The 18,823-nt window shown below is 45.4% G+C and overlaps 1 protein-coding gene across 4 annotated transcripts in view; it reads left to right on the top strand.

Annotated features, from left to right (window-relative positions):
* Positions 1–18,823, top strand: part of otofa (otoferlin a) — a 127,755-nt gene that overhangs the window by 27,808 nt on the left and 81,124 nt on the right. For all 4 annotated transcript variants that reach the window (XM_088362072.1, XM_088362075.1, XM_088362073.1 and 1 more), the window contains exon 5: positions 9,460–9,607. The gene's annotated coding sequence lies outside the window, so the exon portion shown is untranslated. The remainder of the gene's footprint in view (positions 1–9,459; positions 9,608–18,823) is intronic.

The following is an 18,823-nucleotide window of genomic DNA, read 5'->3' on the forward strand; positions in this document are numbered from 1 at the left end:
TGTTTTTATGTGCGTTTTGTCACAGCGGCACATTTTGAATGTGTGTGTTGTGCAAGGTTGTCTCTTATGGGATACACATTGTTCCACTTTAGCCTTGGCTTTACAGCCAAGGTGCTCTTTGTTGCTCCATCAAGGAAATTTAATAGCATCTCCGTCGGAAATGGAACGTTACGGCACCACTTTGCCTTTGCTTGCAAAAATAGTGGATTAGCGAGACGGCATCAAATGTTGAACTAAAGCTATCTAATTGAATTTTTGCCAAAATGTCAAACTAGCATGACTCACTCAAAGATCTAATAGCATTATACAAATTGTAGTCTCATGCTAGGCTAAAGCTAAGCTAACTTACTAACGAGACAAAGTTGTTAGCAAAAAAATTCCATTTGCGAGTTCTCTAACAAAGCGACACTAATTAGCATTACGTGTTTGGGGTTAATGGTGTTCGAGCAACTTTTTTTACGCTAACGTACGCACCTGCTCGTGCGAATTGTTTGCAAAACACTGACTCGTGGAAATAGTCGTAAATTGCTGTGTTTGTGTTGTTACCTCTGAGGTTAGGCGTGTTGAAATACAGAATACTAGACACCGTTTTCTTTTTTTTGTCTTCTGTTTTTGCCAAATGCCTGATGCAGTTTCTTTAAAAACAGTTGAACAACGTTAACAGCAATTTCTGATCGGCATTTTAAGCTAGCCTCGTGCTTAACTCCACCAACTAGCGACTAGCTGTAGTATACAATCCTCTGGTCATTTCATTAGGTACAGCTGTTCTCTGTAAACGTACAATATACTTTGTAGTAACTGAATTTATTCGCATATCAATCCGCTTGTTGAAATTAATTAAAATCCCATTAATCTTCTGGAACTTTTTTTCTCCCCGCCGTGACTTACAATAAGTATTAAATCATTCAATTCCATTAATAGACTTATCTTAAAAAAGTACAATGCGGCCCTTGGCGAGACCTCACGGTGAGGTCATGGCAAAGGTGCCAAATGACACGGGTCGCCACTGTGGCGTGATTTAGAGCGTCTGCGTGTGCAAATGAACTTTACTTGACTGGTCGCCGCATGATTTACAGCTCCGACTTGCGCTCTCTTTCGCTCCGGCCGGGGATGTGACTGCCTTTTGTTGGGCCCTTGTTTAGAGTGGCAGCGCTCATTCGGACCATTGTTTGTTCAGCCGTAATGACAGAGCGGGCCACAATGGACGTCAGAATGGCGACTGTGTGCCAACGTGCATGTCAAGTGCAAGTTCACGGGGTTAGCGCCGGCCGGGTCCCTGCCGATTAAAACCCTCGGTGAACTCTCGACCAGCTTATATTTTGTTATAAATGTGATTTATTACGGAGAGCATCTGGGTCACGGCAATGGCTGCAGCTGTCAATCACAAGCTGCCACGTCGAGGCTGAAGAAACCTCACCCCCCTTCGCCCCGAAGCAATAAATACGGAGGTGACCACGCCGGCGCACACTAATTGAGCATGAGTTCCAAGGACCCCGATAAGCCGGTCCCTTGACGGCAGCTGCCCTAGACGCTGTTTGCTTTGCTAATGTCCTCCTTGCCTGGGCATGCAGGCCGCGTTAATCACTATACATCTGCCACGCATCACCCCCGCTCCGTTCACGTCCAGGCCAATTATCCCGAGCAGCTAATTCACACGGCCATTTTTTTTTTTTTACTACTGGGAGCAAAGTTCAGGAGCGGTGTGCGGGACACTTTATTAGGTACGGAGAAATCACATTTGCTCCGTGCGGACGTTTTCTTGGCGAATTTGATTCTATTTGATTGTACGTTGACAGTTTTATCCGCATTGGTGTTGCAAAGGGGGGGAAATTCCAAGAGGGCTCTCCACATGAGGTTTATCTCAGGAATTTTGGAAATAATCACTACTAGGGATTTTTTTTTTTGCGTTCAAAAATTGAATGCAAGCAAACTTAGATGACAGCAGATGACGCCTTGTCATAGTAACTCCCTTCAAATCCGCCTTTGGCCCAAGCAAGCATCTTTTCATCCCCAAAAGTGCTTTTTAAGCGAATGGCTTGCAGATGTTGCCGGGTCGAGACACATCTGCGGACTTGTGCCCATTTGGCTTTCTTCTTGCCGGTCGATAAAATTGGACCTTTTATTGCACGATTAGAGCGGCTCATTAATGAGCACCACCCCTCCGGATCACTCTTCGGCCGTCTGGTCCCTCTGGCCAGCATCACGTCCGAGGCAGACCTCTGGTCCCCATTAGTGACCCAGTACAGTATCTGCAAGTTCTTTGGCGCTTTCCGTTTCACATTAGTTTGCTTCTGGTATCTGAACGGAGCAGCGTGTTTGTGCTTGATGATTGAAATGTTTTCCTCCTCCTTTGATGGCCTGATAGACTTGAACGGCTTCTCTCCACTTCACGTTTGTTTTCGAACCGAGCTAGTGGAATGCAACTGAGAGAAGAAATACCCGTTCCTCTTTTCCGCTGACAACTTTCTCACTTGGCGAGTAGCACATGCCTATTCGGATGCCGCGCTTGCATAACGACAGTATCCGTTGGTCCAAATCCTCCCGTAGCCAATCACGGACCTCAACGCCATCTCTCTTCCAAAGTCTGCTGAGTGATGGTGGCCATGGCAACAGCCGGGCTCCCCCCCCCCCATTTGATGGCATCCAAACGTGTGGCGGAGTAATTATTGCGTTGCGGGATGGCATGAGGCCCCTAAGGTGTGACACAATGTGTGAAATGGAGCAGGTGGTGGGCACCCCCCAAACCCCTCCATGTACTTAAACAGAAGAATAGTGCAAAAAATGATAAATGCAACTTGTGAAAATTCAAAAATATTTGTACTTGGCTCATTCAATGCGAGGATTTGTGCCTTGTTACTTCCCATCCCTGAAAATAAGCAAGTATTCTCCCTAATGGACCTTGACCGGCAGGTTTAGTCAAGATTAATACTTGATGCCAAGTAGGAAAGTGATCGCCATCGCTCCCATAATGGCTCGCCTGACAAAGAAGCTCATATAAAAGTATGCATGAAGGATGCGTGTTTGCAGCGAGTGTGAGCACGCGCGCGTGTGCGCGTGTGTGTAACCCAGTCGCTTTTATCGGCGTGTGTCTGGATGCAATCCGCCGGATGTCCAATGAAAGGAGGGAGCCGTCATGTTACACTTGTACATCCATCAGCGGCAGCGTCGGGTATCCCGCGGCGGTAGCGGCGGCCAGCTGTGTAACATCAGCCGAGCGAAGCCTGTGTGTGGTGTGGAAAATGGCGTCAAATATCTATTTTTGTGAAAGCCAAATCATTTGTATTTTAATATTATTATTTTTTATAATATTCTAATATATTTGAATATTTATTATTTCTATTATATTATTAATAATCTTTGAAGATCAAATATATTAGAAAATAAATCTAAAAAATTAATGCGGCTATTTTAAACGTGCTGCAATGATGTTGACTTGAAGAACCCGACGGGTGGGGCGTAAACAGTTGTACAAAAAAGAAACAAATCATTGTATTGTCAATCAAACAATTGCTAAATATGGCGCTCGTGACACATAAATCTAATAAGTAGCTGAGGCCTATGTTTAAGGTTGTTTTTGGGGGGGGGGGAACACAAAGGCTTCCCTTACATCTTTGATGCAGTGAATGGAAAATGATAAACAAAAAAACACCCACTTCCCGTGCCAGGCCCCCCATAAATCGCCAGCATGAAGGAAGTATGTTTAAATCATCAGCCGTCGCTCAGTCATAGTGGAAAAGGCATTCCCATGATGCCCTCAAGAATAACCGGCCCGGGTGGGACACAATGGTGTGAAATTGTACCCTGGTGCTAGACACGCCCAATCGACCCGCCTGGAATAATCGTATCATCCACATCATAATCGTATGGTAAAATATAAATATATGAACCAAATGTCGTTTCTTCCGGATTCTATTTCAACCACTTTCATTTGCAAGTGGGCATTGGACCATCTGTTGGTACGCCTTGCGCCCAATCTCCTCTTGCCCAGTCAGGGGTCCCTGTTTGACTAACAGGATTGGGCAAAACATAGCCGGGAATTAAAGCTCTTTGCTAAGTACGCCACTCGGCAAGGAGCTCGGCTTAAAACGAGCCATTTGTTGGCGTTGGATCCGCGAAAGGGGTGTCGGCAGGAAACGGGCCTCCAACTGTTCCCTAGACCAGGATGTCGAGACTGCTCAGCATCTCTGTGCCATCCAAAGCGTCCAGGTTGAAGAAAGTTAATTATTGGGGAGGGTCAGCGAGGGATCTTCGCTTTTGTCTGAGCCAACATTCTCTCCGGCGCAAACTTGGTTAATTGAGGCAACATGGATGATGTAGCTCTCATAAGGGACGCTTGGAAAAACACATTCCATATTTGCCTGCAATAAACGGAACCCGGAGCGCTTTAATGAGATCCCCGTGGCCCCGCAATACAAATACTGGCGAGGCTAACGCTTAATGAATATTCACACTTGGATTGTGAGGCTGAGATAGCAGCTGGGGACAGAGAGCAGTCCTTAAAATTGCCCGTCGGAAGGGGATGCTAGCCAAACTCGCACTACCTGTTGCCAAAAGTGGTCAAGCTGCAATAAAGGGTGTGAAGACAAATGCTACGGTTCACAGCGCGATTGGAATAACATGCAAGGGGACTCGAGTCGCATCCCTGCGGGACTCCGCAGCCCCAAAATTGTTCCCTGTCATGTTTAAAACACGATAAAATAATGAAATCTTTCTGTAGCCTGATTTCATTTGGAGATTGCAAAGATAATCGAAAATAATAACGGAGAAAATGTGCTTTATTTGTCAATTGGGGCTTTAAGTGCTCTGTGGAAAACCCACTGCTGTACTTTATCTGCCCTGTGGGCCATAAAACATCTGTTTCAGCCCTTTCATAATGGACTTTAGTTGTCTTTTTTTAATCACAGTTATAAAACGAACCCAACCAATAAACAGCAACCATATGCTCGCTCGCTGAGTATGAAATATTTGCTTGTTTGCTGTCCCGCTTCTTAATCAAGCTTTATGGCGAGCGATAAGGCAGCCCGAGGTGTCAAATGACCTTGATTGGATATTTCAGAGATGATCTTCAGGATGTCGTGACGGAGCGGCCATTAGTTGTTGTTTATTACCGCCGGTGAGGCATCCTTCCTGTCTGAAAGGGGACCCACTGCCCGGCCGGCACCAAACAAAGCAGTAAATATTCCAACCTCGTTTGATCCCTCAAGAAAAAGGAAGACGCTTTGATCGTGGTCCCAGAGTGTGGTGGGGACACATGTGGGACAGAGTCCAGGGGTGTGTTTTCCTTCTTGAGCTCGGGGATGGCCGAGGAGAGGTTAGAAGGTTGATGGGGGCATTTTATTTTTTTTTTTATCCAAAACATTTTTAACATCCGCCTGCATGTCTTGCCACACATTCCACTTTAACGCAGCCAATATAACACAAGGCGTTTACGTCTGAAACGACGGAAGTGATCACGCCATCGCTTACTCTTTAAGCTGGACTCGGTTTTAAAAAGGGAGGGGCGGGGTCTTTTTTTTTTTCCCCCAGACTTAGATTTAAAGATTTAAACAATAAAAAAATAAATAAAAAATAAAATAACAGACAAGAGAAATTTTACAAACAGTAAGATATTAAAAAATAAAAAACTAATAATAAAATAACAGACAAGAGAAATTTTACAAACAGTAAGATATTCAAAAATAACAAAAATGAATAAATAAATAAATAAATTGCTCTGAGATAAAAACTAAACACTGCTTTCTTTTCTGTCCGCTGTTCTGTGTTCATTGAAGTGCGGTCATTCTCCTCTCCCCTGCCCCTCCCCTCACCATTTCTCCCTCCCACCGCTTGACAGGGTGTGTATGTTTTTTTTATCGCCGTGACATGATGTCTCTTCCCAGGGCACGTCCCTGATGGCTCCCCGGGGTCCTAACCCCATGCACCCCCAACCCAACCACAACTTTACATGAGCCTCCGTATCCCCTCTCTTAAATCCAACACCAATGCTAATGAGCAATCTCAAACATTTACACGGCGTTAAAAGAGAACGGCTACCTCCATTTTTTTTTTTTTTTTGGGTAGGACGAGCTGCGTGTTTATTCAGGTACATCCTTCCTGACTCTCCGCTTGTAAACCTGCCTGCCGCTCGTCACGCGGCCCAAACATTAACCCTCGGACAAGTGCGGGGACCTCCGGCAAGGTCACCAGCCAGCACCGAGGCGCGTTCCAAAGTTGTCGAGGCGAGACACAAACACAGACGCAACGAACTGCAGGCCCGCCGTTAAACTGTCCGCCGTTTTTACGTCCTGTCAAGCTCGTCAGTAAACGGGCGGGCCCATTGGCTTCGCCTTTGCTAACCTCATCTAAAACCGGGCCTCATCATTTGTGGAAAAAATAACATTTTAATTTCTAAGAAACTCGGGGTGGCGGCGGCGAAGGCCTCGGAGGAGGAAAACGACACCGCCGCTAATCTGCATCGCCTTTCAACCGCCTCCTCTGTTTTCTTTTGACGGCTTTTTGTTCGCTTCCCTCGCCACCTTTTATGCGTCTCCCGCTCAAACTGAACGGCATGGTGTCCATTTCTTTCCATGACTTCTTCTCCCGCCACTTTCTTGGAAAGTTTTGGGTCATTTAAAAAAAAGCGTCACAATAGACGTCTTTAATATGCCGCAAGTTGGATTTTATGATTTTTTTTTCTGGTTCCTTTCAGCTCCATCAATCCTGATCTTCCCTACCAACCTCGCTTTCTCTCCCCCGCCTCCCCCGCTCGCTCTGCGGCCCACTCAAACTCCCACACGCCGCTCGTCTACCTCTCACCTCCATCCTCTTCTCTTCTTTTGCTTCTCTTTCCAATTGTGCACACGCACGCATCCCCCGCCCCTCATTAATGTTTCCATGCCAACATCCAGTGCTTTTATAACTTCACATATCAAAGATGGAAAAGCGAAACGAGAGAAACTCGAGGTGAATAGTTGCCGCCATGTTTTGTGGCTATCATTTGTGCACTGAGTCATCTGGCAGGAATTTGTTATCGGGAGTAGCACAAGTCCAAACGTGAGGTATTTGTGCACACAATCAAAACAATAATGCTCAAAATATGACCACAAAAAATTGGACGAAAAAAAATAAGCCCTCACACTCAGAAAGTGCTGTTTTGTAAAATTGTCCCTTGGTACTTTACACACTAATTTGTACAAACAAAGACACACACACGCACTTGGGTCAGGGCAGCGAAGTGGGTCCCATTTACACACGACTGTAAATTACCCAACACTTCTCAATCAATTATTCATAATCCCTAATTAATTATGAAACGATCAGTAATCCAACACCAGTCCGTCCGGCGGCCGTTGCCTAGCGACCACGACTCCTATTAAATGCCACCATTGTTGCCCGTAACTCGAGTGCCATCTTCTTTCCCCCCTTATTGGATGAGAGGGGGGGGGGGGCGTATTTGGAGGTGGGGTAGGGGGACGGTCGGAGAGTAAACAACATGTGCGTCCATATCATACTGGGAGAGTGTAAACAAGTGCAGCTGGTTAATAATGCAGCAGCGCTTTGGCTACCTTGAGTTGTGGCGGGCGGCTAATGGCCCACGCCGCTCAATCATGTTAGAGCACACGCCTCTGCGGGGACTCATAAAGAAGAAAAGACAAACAAAATAAAACATTCGGATAGGATGAGATGATTAAAAAAATGAAATAAAAACAGATGAAGAATGGGCACATTTTTGAAATTGTTGCTTGTTGGGATTTGGCCATGTTTGCGTGAGTCCACGTGGGAGAGCGTTGAGGGAAAACAACAATAACAACAATAAGGCAAGAAAGGAGAGTGAGGGTGGGGCCGAGGGGAAGTGGCAAGCACCGTGCGACCAGACGGCGGTTCCTTCCTCGCCAGCCTGAGAATCAGGAAGGAGAGAGCGGCGGGTTCCTACGTTATTGGAACTAACAGGAAATGCGTGAGCCATCTTGTATTATTTCATTCACTGAGCTCGTTCAAGAACTTTTTGTAGACTATATCATTCCTTTTTGTAATACCACAAAAAAAAGCAAAGAAAATAAATAGCAATTGCAAACCTGCAACTGAGCTCCTACTTTGACTTCCTTGACACCGATTGCTATTTTCATAATTGCCAGGACTTTGGAGCCATCTTGTGGCATCTTGAAAAGAGCACCATTGTTCACTCACTGAACTGCAAATAGGTTGAGGTCGACTGTAATTCCGCCCGTGGCCTTCACTTCAACCTTTCCCCTGCTGAGACCCCCCCCATGGTTTTGACAAGCCTCCCTAAATTAGGCTCATGGTGAGGGATCCACAGCCCGGAGGCCACTGAGCATCTCTGATTGTTGCTCTTCAGGTTTCTTTGTGTTTCTTTGGCACGTCCGACTTGTTCTTGGATCTCACTCGCAGCTGTCCAAACGGATGAGGCGGGGAGGGGATGTCGGACGCATCCGAGCCTGCCGTGTGCCGAGAGATCATGAAAATAATCAGCGTGGCCCGAGCAAACAGCGTGCAGGTGCTCCAGATGAAACAAGGGGTGGGGGGGGGGCACTTTGCAAGGACCAAGTAGCGGCAGCAGGTTGCCTTGGGAACACTTAACACACCCTTTTTTAATCTCTGGCAACCCCCACCACAACCACCTTCTTTTTTTTTTTACACTTCTTGATATAGTAGACACACAATACACGCGTGTGCACATTCACATGCGTGCATGGACACCAGGCCCATAAAGATAAGCGCACTATTATATCCATCACCGAGCCTCGTAAAAAGCCATTTCGGTCCGTCTCTGACCATCTCTGGAATGAAATACAGCACCAAATAAAACTACGTATTTATAAAAGCGTTTTAATTTCAGTTATTATGTTTCCAAAATAGCCTCAGCCTTCATTTAAGCATCATCAAAGGATCCTTAAACAACCCCCAAGCCCCTCTCGGACCCGCCCCCTCCCTCCTCCTTTGTTTTTCTTATGTATACAAAATATAAATGACATTCAGTCTCTCTCCAGAGTGCTCTTTTTTTTTTCCTGAAGAGGAACAAGATTAAGATGTTAAATGTGTACTTTAGTTTGTTAGTGTTTCTTCTTTACAACAAAAAAACATGCATGACATCCGAAATGTGTAAACTAGTGCCAGCTGGGTGTGTGAGTTTGTCTTCTGCAGGATAAATTAGAAGGTTTAAACCCATGGGACTCTTTTAGAATGCAATGAATTCCAAGTTTGGTCACCAAATGTGTGTTTGTTGACAGCCAGGAGCACTTTGCGCGTCGTCGGGGTAATCCTAATACTTTGCTGCCCTCTTGTGGTCACCAACTGAAATGTGCTGTAAATCAAACTATCAATCAGAAACAACAATTTTTTTTTTTTTCTGTATTTTGTCCCCCTCTTAATGGCACAGTTCCCCCCCATATGAAAGGGGACAATACTCTGAATAAAGTTGCATTTAAATGTAACAGTTCATCACTTTCCCCTCTCCCACAGGGTCGAATAAAGCAAAGGGGGTCCCTAAAATCCCCCCCCCCCCAACCGACCAGCCACCATCCACCACTGATCAGGCTGCCAGGAAAAAAAAGGCCCGTGAAGGCACTAGAAGTTGATCATGGAGACCCAACAAGAACTTCAGAATAAGGTGAGAACACAATAGACATGTCTGAACACGTAATCCGCCACTAGAGGGCAGTGCAGCTTTGAAACTAAACTTCTACTACTTGGCTTTTTTTCCAATTGCAACCAATGTCATGTTTATTTTATCTTGTTGTGTACTTCGAGTTGGGGAAAAATACTGCTATCTTAAGTTGTACATTTTTGCCAATTTTATTTCATGTACTCCTCAGATTCAAGGTCAGGATTTTAACATTATAACCAAGCGAAGGTTATCGCTCGCATTATCAGTCGAAGCATATCCACCTTAAGGGTATGTGCACGTCTCACTCGAGAGGCTCCCCCTGCAAAAAGAATGTAAATGTGACATTTTAGCATGACTAGGCCTCAGTCGTCTGGACAAATGTTGACATTTGTCTTGATAAAGCATCCGACTTTAACGGGGTAAAAAAGCAAAAAGTCACGTCTGAAAAAGAAAAATCAAGGAATATTGGGACGTTTGTTTCATTAATGGAATGGTTTGGCACGCGCGTTGCTAAAGAGGCTGCACAATTGTGCAGAGAGAAGCCATGTTGAAAAAGCCAATGTTTGCTATGGACTACATTAAACCCGCCATTGATCTCCCTCGGTCTCGCCCCGGCATCGATCGCCCGTGCCAGGGGAGGGCCATAGGTAACATCCCTTCTGCGTAGTTTAAAGGTCATAGACCCCCGCCCTCCCGCCAAAGCCACCCCGAGAGTCACGGCGGACATCGCTCACTCTCCGGCTGAATGAGAACGGCCACGCCATTCAGCGAGGCATTGATTGAGCCGAGCTCCATCGTCTCCACTCCTATGTTGTTCCTTGATTTGCCAATTAGAGCTCTTTTCACACTCAATAGCTTTCAGGCCAAGCGTTAAATGGCCAACTGTTTGCAAGATGGCGCTCATGTCGAGGGTCCAGAAGATGATAGATTGATTTATAATGCCCCCCCCCCACCCCCCCCTCCTTTCCCCACATCCACCTACCTGATGATAACAGCACATTGCTGCAAACTAGCATAGCTCTGGTGCTTTATTTGGTATTTTATTCAAATCTGGTATTTTATTTATATTCCTTAGACTCTGTAGATAGCTGTTATTTAGCGCTCGCTTTGTTTGCTAGTTCCCAATTGAAATGACTTGCAACAGCATTCAAACGTGTTATTTATTTAAATCGTAGCCACGATATGAAGTATGCAGTCAGGGACAGAGCCAGTGTGTTGTTATGAATAATAATAAATAATAATGAACAGTGAAACAAATCAAAAAGAGAGGCACGGCGACTTCGCTGGCCATTAGCATGACTGACTCGATGCTACGCCGGGCCGGTCGCTAATGAAATGTCAATTCAGTCTACCATCCATCCTGATCAAATGTTAATTGAGGGAGTGATGGATAGAAGCTACGCGGTTCTCTTATTATTATCGTCCCTTCCGTATTTCGACACTTTTTGCCTTCATTCCGCTATTACGGGTCGGAGATGACCAGTGATTAGTGAGAAGGTCGCTATGAGTACAGGTGGAAAAGGTAGTGAGGCTCGTGGAGTAGATAGAAAGAATTCTTGACGACGGGGTTATCGCAGAGGAAGAGTTTAAGAACGCCCCGGAGGGAAAAAGATTGTCCGATGCGGTCACAAGCTCCAAATTGAGGTCGCGGGTATCGTGTGAACTACAAATATTCAGGAAGTAGCTCAACAAAGTAGTTCTGGTGGAGCAAGAGAGAAAAATAACTGGGGTGGATTCCATTGGACGAAATTTTGGAACCAGGGCAGCAACGGAGGAAAGCATATTAGAAGCATGCGGGGCTTGTCTGAGAGTACTGTGGGTGTGACCGAGGAGTTTGGAATGGAGATGGGATTGCGTCAGGGATGGGCTCCTCGCGTCCCCCTGCTTGCCAAGCTGATAGATGGGCTGACAGATGAGCTTAGACAGGAATCCCCGCAGAGCGTGATGTTCGCAGATGACATCGTGAGTTGCAGATGGAGGAAGTTGGAAAGGTGGAATGGGAATTAGGCAAAGTAAGTGAATGAGACAAGGCGGGGGGGGGGGGGCGGAGAAGAGCGAGCGAAGGCAGAGGGCGGAGGACTTTGAATCCATGAAGTTGTCAACGTTACATGGAGAGTATCTGCCTGCACGTCGGAGGCCATTAGCGCTCCTGAAGAACATTCCGAGTGTTTACTAATGCTCATTGCTTTTTATTGACTATCATAGCTAATGAGATGGAGCGGCTACATGGAGGGCGAGGTTGAGTTGGGCGGCGGTTCAAATAAAAAGAAAAAGAAAGAGGTTTGGTCTGTGCATGAGTAACGGAGTGTGCAAACTCCCACTTGCTCATCAAGACCCCGAAGCGTTTATTTTTACTCGACTACTCCGGCTAGCACGGACCATTAAAACCAGGATTTACTCGTTAAAAAAAAAAAACACATTGATTTAACTGGACTTTCCAATTTGGGCTTTTACTTTGCACACTGGAGGCAATGATACCATCATTTTAGGAGTAATTCTCAAAATACAAATTATTACCTGTTGCTCGTTTATTTTGACTCGCTGCTTGACGAGAAGCTAGCTTTGGATCCCTGTCCAAAACCAGGGGGATCTATCTTTGTGTTCCTGTCCAAAGGGACCTTTTAAGTTTCTAAGAATAGACCATCATCCCCCTCCTCGTTGTCTTCCTTCTTCCGGCCTCCCGGGGTGTCTTATCTTAGACGGCGGGCGGTAATTGCTTTGGAGAGTTTTTGGCTGCCGCACTTTTAAGTGAATTCTTCATTTGCGAGGCAAATATTTGTGTTTTTTTCCCCCCCGGAGTGATGTCTGTGCTGTCTCGCTATAGCCGTGACGCCTCGGGATGCCACAATTCCCCGTCGCTCGTGTAGAGCTTCGTCAAAGGAGGGCTAATTTTAGCAGAATTTTAAAAAGTTAATCTACTCACAGGCCGCCGTGAGTTTTCTCGTACCATTTAATGGAAGATTTATTTACTGTCATCTCTACTCTGTATAAAAAAAAAAATGGCGACGTGAGGTGCACTAGTTGATCAAAAACAATGTGGAAAGCTCTTCAAGCCCCCTCCAGCAGCGGAGGCTGGCGTCGCTCTCTCTCTCTCGCTTTCTTTGTTTGTGTTTGAGAGTTTCCTTTCACACACGCACAAAAAAAAAAAAACTCGAGGGGCAGGAGGAGGCTGTGTTTCATGCTGCCTCATTATAGCCAGCTTTTATCAAACAGCACAAACTGTGTTTCCCCCCCCCCCCCCCTTCCCTGCTTGAACACATTTGATTCAAACAGAATAAAACAAAAGACCACAATGGTGGTATTTCCTTTTTTTTTTTTCTTTTCTCCCCCCCAACATGATATTTTCCCAAATAGATTGTGAGCGGACCCTTCAGAGACGATTTCATTTCTCAGATTTACCTGCCGCTTCTGTTATTTTGATCATCCTCAGGTGAACAAGGAAGCCAATTGGAGCGTCGTAAAATAGTTGTGACAGTTTGCTCGTCGGGCTTTTGGGGAGGGAACGCGCTTTGATGCCAAGACCCCACCCGAGCCGCGAGACGTCTAATGACGCCAGCGCTTTGTTCAAGCCGCCAATCAAATGGCGTGACCTATTTTTAGCAGCAGTTGCACCTCTGACAAGAAAATGCAACTTTTTCTTCACCTGTCTTTTTGCACCTTTAACCTTTGGTGCTGGTTTTTGACATTTTCAAGCAAAAAAAACCAAAACATGTGATGTCACTTTGTAACATCTGTGGCATGGAGGTTTTTGTAGGTTGCCATGGAAACAACCCAGCACTTAAACATATTTCAGCCCGTCATTTTACATTGGTGTCTTCCCATGACTTTGCGTGACGCGGCTCTCGTAATAGTCGAGTGCAGCTGGTCCTAATATTTTGCAGCCACTCTCTCTTGATTCAATAAACGGGCTTTTATTTTAAAAAAAATAAATAAATAAAGCTTGTTTTTACAGAAAGATGAGGCAGTTGCGAACTTTTAAAGCTGATGGATGTGTCAAAGCTCAACAACAGATACACACGCATCCCCCCCCCCACCCCTCCCACACAGATTAAGAGCAAGGCTGTCCATAAAGCCGACAGGATCCAGTGTGTTGTTAGACCTGTGTACCATTTCCATATAGATTGCCTGTCCATCATTTCCATTTTGACACTGCAGGCGAAGCTGCGGGGATCCCAACGTATAGAAGCACAACGAGCTCCGAGCTCCACTCCGGCTGTATTGTGGATTGCGTACAACACCTCATTTGTCCCCCAAATAATTTTTTTTTACGCGAACCATCCCGAGACGCACTTATTGAGTGAGAGCTAGATCGTAAAAGTGGTCAATGACATCACCGTCGCCATTTTGTTTTTTTCCATACGATGCCACCTCGTCTGCCCTCGCACCTTCCGAATGAAGAAGCCCATTAAGAATCCAACATTGACCTCGCAGCACCCCAATTATAGCAGACATTAATCCCGACGCTCGGCCGCCTCCAACACACGCGGAGTGCTTTAGTGCTCAAATCAATCAAGCTCCATTTGCACTCACTTAAAAAAAGCCGCGACGCACTTATCAGCGTCCATCTGACTCTCGGTCAACGTGACACTTTCACTTTCAAATCACAGAAAATCATTTGGAAAGAATGAAATCAACCGTATCCGTTGTGTTTCTTGTATCCGGCAGGTCGGCATCAATAAAACACACGACCGATTCCCTCGCGTCGCTTCTCCTTGTAATTCTCGTTTTGTTTTGGTCATGACGCCGCCGCAGTTGACAATTTCAATCCACCGGGACGCAGAAATCATGTCGGTTTGTTTCAAAGCAAAGTCATATAAAGGTCGCACCTGCGAGGGAGGGAGGGGCGGGGCTAACAAGAACCCGGAGGCTCCATTGTGAGAGTTCACGTTGGCCGTCAGCTCATTTGTCTTCTCGGAGGAGCGTCAAAGGTCACCTATTGTCTGCTCATCTTCGGACCGTTACGGCAGCGCCAGTCATTAACAATGGCCTTGATAAGCGCTAATTTATGACCCGTGTCACCGTAATTAAATGTTTGTGCAGATCTGTCGAGCTCAGATAAGAACCAAAGGCCTGCTGGGAAATGACGTCCACAGGATTAGGTACCGTTTTCTACCGCTTTGCAATAACCCATGACGGCTTTTTACCTAGTAAATTACAATCATCCGTCTTATTTTTATTTTTTTTTAAATATATCAAGGCAACAATACAATATGTCACTATTATCTGTTGTATGAACCGAGTACATTCAGTATTGGACTCCAGAGGGAGACAATATGGAAACATTCGATATAAATTGCTATGCAAAGACGCAGACATGCAGATAAATATCGTGTGCGACTTTGTTTCTTTAATGAGAATCCTTTTTGTGAACTGTGTGCGCCTGTATGTGTGTGTGTGTGTGTGTGTGTGTGAGAGCTGGGAGGCACAAGAGGCAACCCGAGGTCAAAATAATAATAGAAGAAGAAAAAAAAAAACGTGACGGATGGAGACTAAACATCCATTAACAACGTACCAAGAGGCAAGCTTGCGCTTTCCTTAACGCACATGAACGGTATTTTTCCACTCGCACCTTTTATTAGTCTTTACGGCAGACTCGCAGCCGCTTTTATTATAAAAAAAAAAATCTGCTCAGGGGTACCAATCCGCGCGATAATTCAATCTCTCCTTTATGAATTAAACATCCGGCAGGCATAACAAGCCGCATGGGCTGGCAATGAAATGATTTGCATGTCGCTTTAAACAGCTACACAGCGCGCTTGTTTGTTACTTTTATACGGGCGCCGGAGCGTGGAAATGAAAAATGCATTGTTATTATTATTAGGGTGATGATTATTTTGATGGCCACGAGGCTGAGAAAGAAATAGCGGCGGTGTGGCGTAAGTACCTGCGGGAGGTCAATATCGTGCACCTGACCCTGGCGAGTTGTTCTGCTCGTCTTTGCCTGGAGGCTTTTTTGGCCACCGCTTCTCCAAAGTGCTTCTGGCTGTCCTCCACCGTGCGCCTTTCAAAGTTTTTACATCGACATAAAAAAAAAAAAAATCCCGTGTTAGGCGCTTGTATTCTCTCAAGCTGCTGGCTAGTGGTTGTCGCTGAGCTAACTGAGGCCAGGAGGTCACATGGCGAGGAAAACGCAAGCCAAAATGCCCATGAGGTGTGTGTGTGTGTGTGTGTTGGGTGGTCAAAAGTGCATCGATTTATTTTTAATGTACTGGCAAAGTTTTTGGACAGATCTCTGTAGTCCCACTGAAACTTTTTGCACCGAATAAAATCTTGGCTTCTAGCATGCATAGAGCTCGTTAACTAGCTAACACTCGACTAGGTAGGGAGATTATAAAATTAATAGGGTGTTAAAATATGACCCAAAAAAATAATGCTTAAATAGCTTTTAATCTAGAGGTGAAGAGTAGAGTTGAATTTTTCAGGCTTTTTTTTATTACAACATGGAGAATGAGCGATATATTATACTATATTAGAATTCCTACTCTGTATTAATTATGAAATAAGGCCTGATTGTCAATTTTATACAAGAAAAAAAATTCCCCAGATTCAATGTGACACGGCAGCCAGCCTGTCGTGAGAGTGAACTTCCAATCAGCTAGTGGATCTCCAGCCCGATAAGAAAGCTGAGGCAACAATTGCTTCTGACAGCTTGAGCCAGTGGATAAAGTGTTTTTTTTTTTTTTTTTTGCTTTCCCCCTCCATCGGCTCGAAACCAGGATTTCAAGACTCTTGTAAAAGTAAAGAAATGAGCTATAGGAGGAGGCTTGCCGGGGTGAATAACGATGCCGTTTCCCTTCGCTGCATTGAAGCACGGACATATTGAAAGACATTTATTGCTCCCATTTTTTATCCAATACTAGAAGTTTTTTTCATCATCTATATGCAGCAGTGGAATTTTAGCATATTGGTTTTGGCTGGCCGGTTTTCCTCGCTGTCACAAATTGTTACAGAATCAAAAGTTCCTGGTGGTTGTAGTCCTGTCCTCTTTTAATCATCATTTAAACGTCGCCAGTGACAGTGTCGATATTGAATTCATCCCTTTTGACAGCATTTCATCATCCCAAACGTGAAGCAAAACAACGTGCCAAATGGATCCCGCTAACACCGAGCAAGCGTAGCGGTGAATAATTGATGTGAAGTGTGACACAAAATGAGACATTGTGAGAAAGGACGCAGTACCATCGCTTCAATGCCTGCAGTCATCGTGTCACTTTCGGGGCTTTTCAGCTGAATTATCGCTTTAATCTACCGTCCAGCTGGGAGGAATTATTATTATTTACTGTTCCTAGTCAGAGGAGGGGAAAAAATGGCTTCCCTTCAGTGTGCCATGCCAGGTAGCTGCTAGACGTGACGTATTTAATGCACCTATGGGGCATTTGGAGGCGGTGCACGCTCCCCCAAATTTCAAATGACTCCCATGTGCACCTATAAATATACAAAAGTCAGTCATTTTAATCTAATTTATTCTCATATATATATAAATCATGTGGCACAAGAGCAAGCAAGGAAGCAATTCCCTTCCCAAAACAAAGCTTTCCATCTAATCCTGCTCTGTGCATCAATTCTTCATCGCGAGGTCTCCGGCGTGAAGGTCGCCAGATGGGGGTCAAGAGGCCTGCTACCTGCGCCCACGAGGACTCGTATGTAATGAAAAATGACAAGGTCAGGAATGCAAGGTTTGAGAGAAATGTGACAAAGGATAAAAACAGGGGCTAGTTTGGAGAAATGTTTTTTTTTTTTTGAGAGATTGCACAGGCTCCCACACTGTTAGCCTCCATTAGCGGGAGCACAAAGGAAACCGGAGAGCCTGGGAACAAAGGAAAGCGCTCAGGCGGAATAAGAAATAATCAGGATGGTGAATGTTTTAGGGCATGCAGTGACTTCCCCTGGCAGAAAATAGAGAAAATTCACCAAGGGTGAACCGCAGCTCAGCGGGCCGTCAGTGTACGTCTGTCAAAGATCCCATCGTATCATTTGGAATATAAGTGCTGTGAATCAAAATAAAGCCCCGGGTGGGCTTCCAACCTCGTCACCTTTGCAATTAGTCGTAAAGAAATTGTAGAAGTCAAGCGTCGTCACTGCTAACGTTTCCAATCAATTCCACGCGGCACACTTTTGCGGAAAGGTCAAGCGATAATTATCGGCGGGATGAATGTCAGCGTAATCAATTAATAATAAGTTGCATAAATCATCATGCGGAATGAAAAAAAAAAAATGGGCGCATTCCCAATCCGTTTGATGCTCGCTGTTTGAACCACTCCCTCTCCAATTGGCACTTTCCACAAAGGCAAGCAAACAAACGAGATCATTAATAACAACAACTCGGCGTTCCTGTGAATAATTTGTTCCAATTACTAAAAACACAATTATCGCTTTGATTGCAATGCGGGGTGGATTGCGGCGAGCTACGCAAATGCATTCGAGCCAAATTAGCCGCCGCGTGGTTTGTAGAGGCGCTAATTATCGGAGAATGATGGAAACGCCGATGCTGCCAAGAGACGCTTCGACGTAATGTCCGCGTCGACGTCTCGCGACTTCGACCCCGCCGTGCCTTTCCGTTCATCTCTCAGCGGAATCCCTTTTCAATCGCAGCGAGCGAGCGAGCGCCCCGCAGTGCTCAAAAAGCCATTTAGGAAAAAAAGTGCTGAGTGCACGGAGCAAAGAAAAATGAGCTCATCACCAAAAATCTCTCCGGGGGTGAAGGCGAGCGGTCAATTTACACCGACGGAAGGTGTTTGGCGGCGCCCTTCTCGGCGGGATGACGCCTTCCGCCGCCATTAAATAACTCCATTTAGCACCGACGGGGACGCTTTGTTAATTAAACATTAATGAGAAAGCTCGTCGGAAGGAGGCCTGCGGGCGCCGTTGTTGCTCCGCTCAACAGTTGGTCCCGCCTCCCAACAGAACTTCAACCGAGAGTGACATTCTCAAATAAAGATCATTTACAATTAGGAAAACTTGCGGCCATGTTGGGAGAGCGTTAGCACAAAGCGAAATTCCAAGGTGACCGGAGGTCGAAATAACTTTCCGATGTAATCTAGAAACTCACTGTTTGCTCTTCTGGCGGCCTCTGGGCAAACTTCCCTCACACACTCTATATTAATGCAACACACCGTGTGTGTGTGTATGTGTGTTCTCGTTCTCTCTCGCTTGTATTTGTCACAGAAAGTAGCTTTTAGTTTAGGATCAACTGCTTTGGAACACAAAAGGTGGAGCCCC

This window comes from Syngnathus floridae, chromosome 19, assembly GCF_059516105.1.
Source record: "Syngnathus floridae isolate MCC-2025c chromosome 19, RoL_Sflo_1.0, whole genome shotgun sequence".
NCBI lineage: Eukaryota > Metazoa > Chordata > Actinopteri > Syngnathiformes > Syngnathidae > Syngnathus > Syngnathus floridae.